The 12,217-nt window shown below is 43.0% G+C and overlaps 1 protein-coding gene across 5 annotated transcripts in view; it reads left to right on the forward strand.

Moving 5' to 3' along the window:
- The first annotated feature begins 6,113 nt into the window (after positions 1 to 6,113).
- RHBDD1 (rhomboid domain containing 1) overlaps positions 6,114 to 12,217 on the forward strand; it is a 118,715-nt gene continuing 112,611 nt past the window's right edge. For 2 of the 5 annotated variants that reach the window (XR_011031374.1, XR_011031375.1), the window contains exon 1: positions 6,827 to 6,957. The gene's annotated coding sequence lies outside the window, so the exon portion shown is untranslated. Of the gene's footprint in view, positions 6,181 to 6,826; positions 6,958 to 12,217 lie in introns of those variants that run through there. The other 3 variants (XM_068280797.1, XM_068280798.1, XM_068280795.1) reach the window with 3 other exon arrangements.

Below are 12,217 nucleotides of genomic sequence, written 5' to 3' on the forward strand. Positions count from 1 at the left end.
AGCTTTTATATTGCCATCTGATGTATTTATACATCTTAATTAGATCCCATCTAAGGCGTCTTTTCTCTAGACGAAATAAACCCAGTTTATCTAACCTTTCTTGGTAAGTGAGACCTTCCATCCCTCGTATCAATTTTGATGCTCGTCTCTGCACCTGCTCTAAAACTGCAATATCTTTCCTGTAATGTGGTGCCCAGAACTGAATTCCATATTCCAGATGTGGCCTTACTAGAGAGTTAAACAGGGGCAATATTATGCTAGCATCTCGAGTTTTATTTTCCTTTTAATGCATTCCAAAATTTTATTTGCTTTAGCTGCAGCGGCTTCGCATTGAATACGATTATTTAACTTGTTGTCGATAAGTACTCCTAAGTCCTTCTCCAAGTTTGACCCCAACTGTATCCCATTTTTTTGTATGGTGCTAGACCATTGGTACGACCAAAATGCATGACTTTACATTTTTCAATATCCATTGAATTTAATCTGCCATTTATGTGCCCATATAGCCATCCTATCCAGATCCTGTTGCAATATGTCACTATCTTCCAGAGAGAGTTGATGATTCTGCACAATTTTGTATCATCTGCAAAAATAGCAATGACTGCATCTACTAGGTCATTAATAAATAGATAATAGCACTGGACCCAGTACAGACCCCTGTGGGACCCCACTGCTAACAGTCACCCATTTTGAGTATGATCCATCTCTTTGTTTTCTGTCCATTAGCCAGTACCCTATCCATGCACACAGACTCTTCCCCAGTCCTTGCATCCTCAACTTTTGCACCAGACTTTTGTGTGGAACAGTGTCGAAGGCCTTTTGCAAAGTCCAAGTATATCACATCTACAGCATTCCCAATATCCACATTAACGTTTACTACCTCATAAAAGCTGAGCATGTTAGTCAAACAGGACCTGTCTTTAGTAAACCCATGCTGATGCTGAGAAATAAGAGTATTTTCTACTATGAAGTCTTGTATAGTATCTCTTAGTAACCCCTCAAATAGATTGCATACAACTGATGTTAAGCTTACAGGTCTATAATTTCTCGGATCTGATTTTTTGCCCTTCTTAAATAATGGGAAAACGTGGGCTGTACGCCAATCTACTGGAACTCTGCCAGTTGTAAGAGAGTCACAAAAGATATGATAAAGGGGTTTATCGATAACTGAACTTAATTCCCTTAGGACCCGTCTTGTCTATTTTTAATTTATTTAGTCTTGCCTTCACTTCTTCCTGCGTTAAGTATTTAATATTACAATTGGAATATTGAGACTCTTCTGCATCTGTAAATTGCAACAGTGATGTTTCCCTTGTGAAGACAGAAGCAAAGAAAGCATTTAATAACTCTGCCTTACCTTGGTCATCCACCATTGAGTTCCCAATGGGAAATGGGATCTCGTGATTTCATTTCCCATTTTATGCAACTCAAAATTTTTGTTTCCTTTACCTGCTGCTACTTGACATTGTGTACTGTACAGTTGCTAAACTTGTAATCTACCAGTATTTCTAACTCAAACTTTAGCGCTATATTGTAACGATTGGTGTCAGCACACAGAGAGAATCTGATTATTGATGATCTGCAGAATCATCAACAATACAGATCTATACCTGATTATGGATGATCTGCAGAATCACCAATAATACAAGTATGACTAACCTCTGGACACATAATAAAGTGTAAGTGTTTGGTGCAACTGTAGGCTATCTCCCGTGGGGCGGGAGATACAGATAACTTCGGCCAGAGACCACCTGAGGAGCAGGTGGCCCTCGGCTGTGCAGGGACTATCTCTTTAAGAGAAGGGGATAGAAATAATCCTGCAGCCAGTGATTCCCTGGTAAACTAGGAATCAGACTGTACTGCAGCCAGGGGACTCCTATGGGATATAGGCCACTGGCTGCACTGCAGGAAGGACTCTCTGAGGAGCAGGAGGTCCTTTAAGCTAACTGACACTTGGTGGAATAGTGTCACGGGTAGTACAGACAGACTGAACACTCGAGGGATGAGTGACAGCCAGAAGGGTCGGGCAGGCCAGGTCAGCAACACACGAGCAGATAAGGTACAAAGACAAAACGCTGATTTGGTAACCGGGTACAGGCAAGGTTGGCAACTGGTAGGCAGATAGGCAGAGGTACCGAATCAGAAAGCAAGAGAGAGGTTGACAGAGCAAAAGGTCATAACAGATATCAAGCACAATCCTAGTCTGAGGTGTGAGGTCCTTGGTCTCGACACCCGGGAACTAGTCTGAAGAATAACACAGTATCCTATGCTTGTGTGTGAGGTCCTTGGTCTCAACACCCTGGAACTGGTCTAAAGTATAACACAGCAATGACACAGTAATCCTAAACTTGGGTGTGAGGTCCTTGGTCTCAACACCCTGGAACTGGTCTAAAGTATAACACAGCAATGACACAGTAATCCTAAACTTGGGTGTGAGGTCCTTGGTCTCAACACCCTGGAACTGGTCTAAAGTATAGCACAGCAATGACACAGCAATCCTAAGCTTGGGTGTGAGGTCCTTGGTCTCAACACCCTGGAACTGGTCTAGAGTATAACACAGCAATGACACAGTAATCCTAAGCTTGGGTGTGAGGTCCTTGGTCTCAACACCCTGGAACTAGTCTAAAGTATAACACAGCAAATAACAAGAGCGGAATCTGGCTAAGTGTGAATTCCCAGGTCCACCTGGTTCTAACACACTGTAGGATCTGACTGAGGTCTGAGTGCTCACACGTAAGTATTCGCAACGGCAGACAACCAGCAACTGACAAGCAAGATCTATATATACTACAGCGCTCCACAGCGCCGCCCCCAGCCACTCAGCCAATCAGGAGTTCCGCTGGGATCAGCTGATCGGGACGATACCTCTGCTGGCATAAAGGTCCTGTCTTCTGGCGCGCGCGCGTAGCCCTCCGTCTGTGTGCACTAGAAGGCCCAGGCAAACCAGACACATGTTGCTGTGCGGAAACCGCCGGTCTGAACGCGGAGACAGCCGCCCCGCCGCCAGACCGCGCGGCGGCATCTCCGCTATTCATTACATATATGTACTGTATAAAGTGGATGTAAAGGTTACTTGGTTTATATCTAGTATGCAATCCCTATACCTTCCATACAGCAAAAAGCGCAATGGGGGAGCGCACCTAAGAATCCAAGAGGAGGAATACGTTGACGAGGGAGGGATCAGCGTGGAGGGGGCTGTAGGAAGCCCCAGGGATGTATAAAACTTTGATATCATGTCGTCTCAGGTACACTTTCAGGCTTCTTTTATACTGCAAATCGAAATTCTGATTTCTATTAACGATTCCGATTTGTGAATGCAGCATGCAGGACTTTTTTTAATTGTATGAAAAATCGGAATCCACCGGGTATGCACAGACCATAGACAGACACAGGAGACCACATGGAAAAAAAATGTATACATACCTGGGGCTTTCTCCAGTCCCCTTTAGTCTGATCTGTCCCCCGCTGTCCTCCTGGGCTGCCTGGATCTTCCACTAGCTGCCCTGTTAATACCGCGAGTTGGGCGTATTGTGCATGTGCGGCCCAACCGTATATGCCCCATCGCACTCTCGTCACTGGGAGCATTATGCACCTGCGCAGTACTTCTGCATAGACAGAGAATGCTCCCAGGCCATGGAAGCGCGACAGGGGATTGTGCACGGGCGGACAGCACCCGTGCCAACTGGAGGCACCCTAGCGGAGGATTGAGGCAGCCTGGAAAGATGGTGAGGAAGGAATCAGCCTGAAGTCTCAGGTATGTATGCAGCGCCGGTTCTCTCATGAAGCAAGGTGAAACATTTGCATCAGGCGCAGATATTACAGAGGCAGCATATTTGTACTGTGTTGAGCAATTTGTCATAGACTTACTGCCAGCCAGTGTGCTATTGTGTTGAGCTGCAGCATGTCATGTGAGAATATTAAATGAAGCAGAGTAAATTGTCTTTCTCACAAGTTTGCCTCAGGCAGCAAAAAGTCTGTGTTGATGCTCTGCCTCTATTTCTGTCACTGGCCCAGTATGAGCATGCAGATCAAATGCTTTCACTCCCATTTGATGCCACACTTGTTGCAGGAGTGGGACTCAAAAAACAACTAAATTGAAATGCTCAGCCAGTCAACTGACATTGCTCCATATTTTTTTCACTTCAGGTTCCCTTTATGAAGGTCAGAAGAAGGACCCTGTTCTGGAATGATGAGCTGCAGGAGGACCCAGGAATCGCTTCTTAGGGCTTGTTCACATCTAAAATAGAAATTGCTGACGGCAGATTTTTTTGCGCGCTTTTCAAAGCGCTTTTGCAGAGTGATTTGTTTTTTCACTTCCTGACACAAGTCAGGAAGTGAACTCTTTGAAAATAATAAATACAATGTATTTATTCATCAAAGCGCTAGGGAAATTGCTAAACCAATCGCTTTTTCAAGCGGTTTGCAATTTCCCTATACCTGCCAATATAGGGAAATCGCCCCAAAAATGGTACAGGCAGCGCTTTGCTGAGCGGATCGGAAACGAACCGCTCAGATGTAAACACTCTCATAGGGAATCATTGCACAAGTGCTTTTAGGGCAAATCGACGGCGCTTAAAAAAAAGCAAAACACCCTAGGTGTGAACAAGCCCTAATGTTTTTCCTCACCTCAGGTGTACTTTATCCCTCTCTGCAATAGTTATTCTTTTGTTTTTGTGCTTTTCCTCCCCTCTCCATTGAACAGAACGAGCTGCATAGAAAATAGGAATGGTGACATGCCAACAATTTCAAATTCACGCAGCTTGGCGTAAGACTATCAAGTGCAGCGGGCAGCGGCTGGTGCTTCTAATTAGTACATTTGCAAGCTATTTTGTATAGTATGTTTGTTTACAATTAGCATAACAGTTTTATCATTAGCCTCTCATTGGATATGTCTGTCTTTAATCATTCAGAAACTTAAAGATGGCCATACATGCATCGATTTTCATGGCATATTCGATCACCTTGACGCAATGAGACGCATCAATCATAATTTTGTTCAGTTTGCAGCAAAGATTGATCAAAATTACAATCAGAGTGGATGTTAAATTCCAGTTGAGCAGACGCGACGGGTTTGTGGCGGTAGACTGACGCCCCATGGTGTTGTACTGTATCAATAAGTGTAACCCTGCAGTTCTATATATTTTCAATAGATTTCATTGTGAAACTTAATAAAAATGCCATGGGTAATTCAATCTCCACCAGATTCAGATGATAAAGGCATTGGTCTTTTGCCACATTGCGCTCTATTCTCAAAGACTTCCATGCATGCGGTAGAGCACACGCGGTAAGTTTGCGACCAAAATACCGTCAAGTAGAAATTCTCAAAATGTTCTGCATGTTTTTTCCGCATGCGGAAAAGTGTGGGATTCATGCGAAAAAATTTCCGCAAAAGTCGGTATTTTCCGCAATAAAAAATCAATTCTCAAAAATGTTCAGGCCCATCATTTCGTCGTTATTTACCGATTTTTTTATCACCTACAAATAGTAGGTGATATATTCCGCATCCCATTGACTTTAATGAAGTGTGGAGGCTAAGGGCTGTGCTTAGTGGACTTTAAGTTTTTTTTTAAACACTTTTTCATGCGACCTTTTTACCGCATGATTCCCGCATGAATAATGGCTGTTTCCGCATCTTTTTTCCCACATGCGGAAAACATTAGTAAATGTGGAAAAAAATGCGGAGTTTACCGCTGGCGGAAATATAGCGGTAAAATTTTGCGGAAATGTTGTCTCTTTGTGAATAGAGCCCATTGCATAGCAATCTAACCATGTATCGGCACCTTCAGTCACCTAAGTCACCAAACACCTACAGCACCTACAGTTGCAGCTTTTGTCATCAGGTAAATCCGGGAAGAAGCTCTCAATCTTACTTTAGAATCGTGTGTTGACAAAAGGCAGGTTTCTCTGGATACATTTGGCAAGTATAACATCCCAGCCTGCTCACATTACAGTGCTTGCAACATGACGAGGCAAACTGTCAGTAGTGTTGTCCGGATCATGAACGATTCGGATCTTTGATCCGAATCTATTTTATGAGTCGATCATCCGAATCATCAAAATGAACGATTCGGATCGCAAAAGGGGCGGGGCCAGGAGCGACACGCCCCCTCTCAGCGGGCAGCGGGGTCCTGGAAGCAGGGATCGCTCTGTTGGATGGGAGGCAGCCTTGCAGGGAAACAGGTAGATGGGAGAGAGGGGACATGGGTGCCACTGCCAGATATGTGTAGAGCACACATACTGGCTGAAATGTGCTGCTCATTATAGGCTGGCTGTTCCGTAGTGCTGCACAGTGATCACATTGGAAGCTTTTGGCTCAGCACAGCTCAGTAACTTTGCAGACAGTGTGATTGAAAGGCAATATAATCCTCCTGCACTCGGCACTAAACAGCTGCACTTATCTTCTGGGAATGCTTTCTTTCACTGTGCGACCTTTTCTTTCAAAGTGTACAGATGAACATGTAGGTGAAATATATGTAAAGCATATGACTTCAGCATGTGGGTATTACGTGCAAACATTTCTGCTCTCTGCTCGTCCCTCCTCCCTTCTCTGTCCACTCCCTGCCCTCTGTCCATCTTCTCCCCTTCTCTGTGTGTCCACTCCCTCCCCTTCTCCTGCCCACAGACCTGTCCTGCTGTTCATTTCACCCCCGAATGCTTCCTGTAGTAAAATGATCCGAGATTCGGATCAAAGATCCGGATCTCTTCAATGATCCGATTCGAATCATCCGGATCATTGAAAAGATCCGAACTTCCATGGGGCGTAGCATCCGCCCACTGCAAAAGGAGGCTCCTTGAAGAGGGAATCAGCAGGGTGCATTCTGGGAGATGTAGTCCTGTGCTTCACACGTCTCTTCCTGGACATGTGATGCAGGAGGGCTGCAAGGACCGTTCAGTTCAGTGCTTAGCCTTGTGTCAGCTTAGTGCTTCTACACAGTTCTACTGATCCAGTAGAGATTGGTAAGCTTTCCTTTGTCAAGCAGGTTCTTAACAAGCACACTTACATATAAGGACATATGTTGCTCATGCTGCTTTATTGTTGTATAAGTACTTTGGGGGTCTTGTCTCACTGTAGTCAGGCACTTGGAAGTGACCTAGATTTCTGAGTATAATTATTCATTATAAACACAATACTTTTAATGATTTGACTACACTTAAGAGGCTTCTTGTGTTTTACGTTCCTTGACGCATTCTTCACTGTGAATTCTGAGTAGTGTGAGATGAATTATCTGAATGCTCTGTCACTACTATAAGCAGCTCTGCCAGTAAAGGAGGGGTTGTCTCTCTGTAACTATGAACAGATATGATGTTGCATTTTAGCAAGGAAATGTGTAGCATATCTGTTGTGACACATTTAGTAATAGCTGCAATGGCAGGGATGAGAAGTCCCCATCATGTGATATATGTTTTGATATAGAAATGAAAAGTTTACAACTGTCAGATTTTCAGTCTTTTTGTGTGCCTGCTGAGGTGTTGTCCTGTCCATATTCTGGGTGTGAGCCCGATTAGCCCCAAAATCTCTAACTTTTCTAATAGTAAACAAGCTAACATGATTGGGTGCTAGGTTTCCTATAGGTTGTAGTAAACTACAACCACATTATTTGGCCAATCACAATGCTTTGCACTGTAAGAGGGTACTGTGATTGGGGGACTGTTCCCTGTGAAGTTTCCTGTGGGATCCTCTAAAGTAGACCTCCTCAGTAGTACCCACTCAGTTTCCTCCCGATCTGCGCCGTAAATATCGCATTCAGTATTTTAGTTTATTTTTTGGCTAATTCATAAACATTTTCACAGGTGCGGTAAAAGTTTGGTAATTTACCGAAGCCCATTGACAAAAACGTGTTCGGTAACAGCAGAAGTGTAAAGTGTCTCTGTGTTATTACAAACTGTTCCGTGCAGTGACGGCATTACAATAGTTTGAGGCATCCCGACATCCCTATAGAATGTTGATATTTGTTATACTGCATCTGTTTGCTCTGAATCTATTAGTTGCCACAGATTAGAAGAACTTCCAGGAGACATTACACATGCCGTTCTTAGGTGATTTCCCCACTAGCTACTCTGCAAAACAGCTACTCTTCAAATAGGAACCTAAAAGGTTAAACGGTTGAAGGGCTCCAGGGGAAACCTGTTTTGTTCCGTTCTCTCTTCTCACTTCCTGGGGGGGTAGAAAAGCTTGTTCCACCAGAGAATCCTGTGCAACCTATCAAAATCCAATCAGCGAGACATGCAGGAGACGGGCTGTTTTTTTTTGGCTTTGCGCCAGTCAGTCATAGCTTATCCTTCTCTGCTTGTGTGAGTTCTGTGAGTCGCGCACTGTTTCCGACAGAGGAGAATTGCCAGTACTGGTACCATGTTTTACTGCATGCTGTAATCTTCATGAATTGACATATACTGACGCGTTGAGGTGTTTATCACACAAGTCGGTCATTTACCTCAGTGCTCGTTAATTTCAGCTTTCCATGCGGTTGATGAATTGACATTTTCCTAAGTGCTCAGTAAAGTCAGCTGTTTTCAGCATTACTGAATGCGGTAATGCTTGATGAATTGACCCCTATGTGTTCACTTACTTTTTATCTTTTTAAACAAAAACTTGTGCGAATGCCTGGAGTCTGTAAATGTACACACCGTCTAGAGTATAAAGGCCTTGACAGAACATAAATGTATGTGGAGCGGGTAATGAAGGAGTTACAAAGTGATTTAGGTTTTTTTTTTTTCTCTTTTTCACTTCCTCTGGTGACTTCAATGTGTGAGGATAAATCTTTGCACAGACAGTAGAACTTGTCGGGTAAAGGTTCTGAATTATTCCAACTAGAATATAGTCGATGGAGGCTAATCATATCATTAGTGTAGTGCAATGAAATAAAGCAAATGTGAAACCACCTAAAAAAATAGATACCAATGGAGAGGAAAGACTCTGGTTGTCTCCCGTTGAAATTCCACAACTTCAGGACTCCTCGGAGGGCTTTAGAAGCACTCGTGTCCCCAAATCTTTCCAAAGCTGGCGCATCATATGGATCCAATCGTCTCTGGAAGTACTCAGAGATGCTTCACGTGGAATCCCAAAGGTGTATTCGACCAGTCGTATAACTTTGATGGGGGGAAGCGGTGGACCAAGGGGATGGAGAGAGGATGGGGAAGGCTCTATGGCAGTGATGGCTAACCTTGGCACTCCAGCTGTGACAAAACTACAAATCCCATCATGCCTCTGTCTCCCGAGTTATGCTTAGAGCTGTTAGAATATTGCAATGCCTCATGGGACTTGTAGTTCCACCACAGCTGGAGTGCCAAGGTTAGCCATCACTGCTCTATGGGATCCAGATTTTAAGGTTGCTTCAGTTTTACTTTAAAACTCATATTTAAAGCCAGAGAGTTTGGAAATAAATGTTTCAAAAGAGCATCCAAGAAAACATTTTCCACACCTCTCTCTTACCTGTGAGATTACTTCTGGAACTAATACGCCAACATTCTGCAACATTTTATCATACAATATTCTCATCAACATATCCAAATAAAGGAGCACACCTTTGATGGATGTCGCCCGTCTGAGATTGGCACCCAATCCCCTTTGGTGACATCTCTGGGCTAGCCTGCACAGATGCTGTGTAGCTGATGACGTGCTCTGTTGCTATGCAGAGGGGCGCATGCGTATCCTTGTAGAGGAGTGGCTTGGACAATAGGATCACCCGTTTCTGGGGGTCAGGGGTTGCAAGCCTCAGTGCACACTTGATTATTGTCTGAGGTGGTTATTGGCCTGGTATGTTATCGCTATGTATATTTCTCTCAGTTAGTATATATATATATATATATATATATATATATATATATATATATATATATATATATATATATATATATATATATATATATATAATGTTCTATTTGTTTATTATACTTTTTTTAGTTTTAGCCTGCATTATGAGTTTCTCCTTATTCCCCTTCCTATTTTGCTTGTGCTTTTTCTTCCCTTTGCATCCTTCCCATTCCCATTTCCTGGAAAGGGTGTGGCTGACCTACTAGTTAAAGTGGACCTAAACCAATAACTTACGCTCTGCTATAAAAGATAAGCAACAGCATAATAACCCATAAAGAAAAAAAATTGTTGCAGCCCAGAACTCCTGATATTCTTCAGAGGTTACTTAGTTGTTTCATGGGAGCACAGAAACAGTTAACCTCCTATGTTTACATATTAGTCTGTCTGAACGGTACAACCTCGGCACAGATCAGACAGAGCTGGCAGCTCAAAGTACAGAAGGTATTTGCAATAATTCTGCCTTGAGTGAGCAACTGTGGTTACCCATAATGCATCATTACTGAATATGCAAGTTATCAACTCAGACTCCACACTTTATGAAACCATCGACTTCGACTCTGACTCCTCAACTCTGGAGTAGGTACAAAAATCATCCAACTCCTCAGTTTATGAAACCACCGACTCCAACTCTGACTCCCGGTACCCAAAAATTACTCTGACTTCTCGACTTCAATCCAACTCCACAGCCCTGTCTTTATGTCCTTGAAGCCAGGCTTACATCCAGAACCACTGGAGTATAGCAAGCTTATAGCTTATAAAATTTAGAGAGCCACTTCAACCCAACATGCAGACGGTCTGCTTCTGGCTTTTGGACCTCATCAGTGGCATGGCCTATGTAGAAAAAAGACTCTGGATCCCGTAGATCGAGCCTTCCCAATTCTCTCTCTGTGCCCTTGGTCCATTGCTGTTCCTTGTTTAAATTCCACACCTTTGGTAGTTCTCAGAAGGCTTCAGAAGCACTCGCATCCCCAAGTGCCTCTGAAGACTAGGGATGCTCGAATTCCGCGATTCCGTCTGGAATTAGGTCAATTCCGATTCAGGCGGTCGGAACGGAATTGCTAAACCTGTAAAATGGAATTCTGCGGGAAAAATTTTTTTTCGGCGGAATTTTCCGGAATTGAAAAAAAAATCCTCTCTCATTCTCTCTCTCTCTCTCCCTCCTCCTCTTCCTCCCAGAGGGAGGAGGAGGGTATCATCTTCCAGGGAATTGTAGTTTTTCAAAAGCCAGCTTGCATACCATGGCTGGGAATTGAACCCAGGTCTCAGTGTGTGTTAGGCAACTGACATATCCACTATACCACCAACAACACTACATGCTGAAGCCAGCCTAGCATGTACCATTATGAGCAATCCAAGAGAAAAAGTAGCATGCTTAACCTACGTCCAGGAACCATGCGCGACCCCGCGGCCGATCGCGTGCGTGCACGCGCGCTCCCGGCCCGCGGTTCGTTAGCCAGGCAATCAGTGAATCGGGCTATGGAGCCCGATCACTGATTCCTCTCCCCCGCTGAAAAAGCGACAGCTTCTCTCGGAAGCTGCGCCTTTTCTGGCTGTTACCTCCCCCATGCATCTCTCTAAGCGTATGTTACGCTTAGAGTGACGTCATGTGAACAAACTCATGGCCGCCATCTTGTGGCCAAAAAGTAATACTACAACTAAAAGTAAAAAAAAAAAAAAAATCAACACACATTTACATTATAAACCTATTGTTTACATCCCACCCTCCCAAAACCCAAATAAAATGTTTAATATAAAAAAAAAAAAAAAAACAACCCATTACAATAAAAAAAAACATGTAAATATTTACCTAAGGGTCTAAACTTTTTAAATATCAATGTAAAGATGAAATATTTCTATATTTTTTTTATTTTAAACTTGTAAATAATGATAGATGCAAAACGGAAAAAATGTACCTTTATTTCCAAATAAAATATATATATATATATATATATACATTGTGATAGGGACATAATTTTAATGGTGTAATAACCGGGACATATGGGCAAATACAATACGTGAGTTTTAATTATGGAAGCATGTATTATTTTAAAACTATAATGGCTGAAAACTGAGAAATAATGAATTTTTTCCGTTTTTTTCTTATTCTTCCTGTTAAAATGCATTTACAGTAAAGTGGCTCTTAGCAAAATGTACCCCCCAAAGAAAGCCTAATTGGTGGCAGAAAAAACAAGATATAGATCAGTTCATTGTGATAAGTAGTGATAAAGTTATAGGCTAATAATTGGGAGGTGGACATTTCTCAAGTGAAAACGACGGAACGCGAATGGGTTAAGGATTTGTAGCCAGGCATGGCCTTGCCTTTTGTGTTCAACAGTTGTCCGAAGAGAACCCCAAATAGCCAGGTAGATTCATCTCTCTCTCTCTCTCTCTCTCTCTCTCTCTCTC

Source organism: Hyperolius riggenbachi, chromosome 4 (genome assembly GCF_040937935.1).
Source record: "Hyperolius riggenbachi isolate aHypRig1 chromosome 4, aHypRig1.pri, whole genome shotgun sequence".
Lineage (NCBI taxonomy): Eukaryota > Metazoa > Chordata > Amphibia > Anura > Hyperoliidae > Hyperolius > Hyperolius riggenbachi.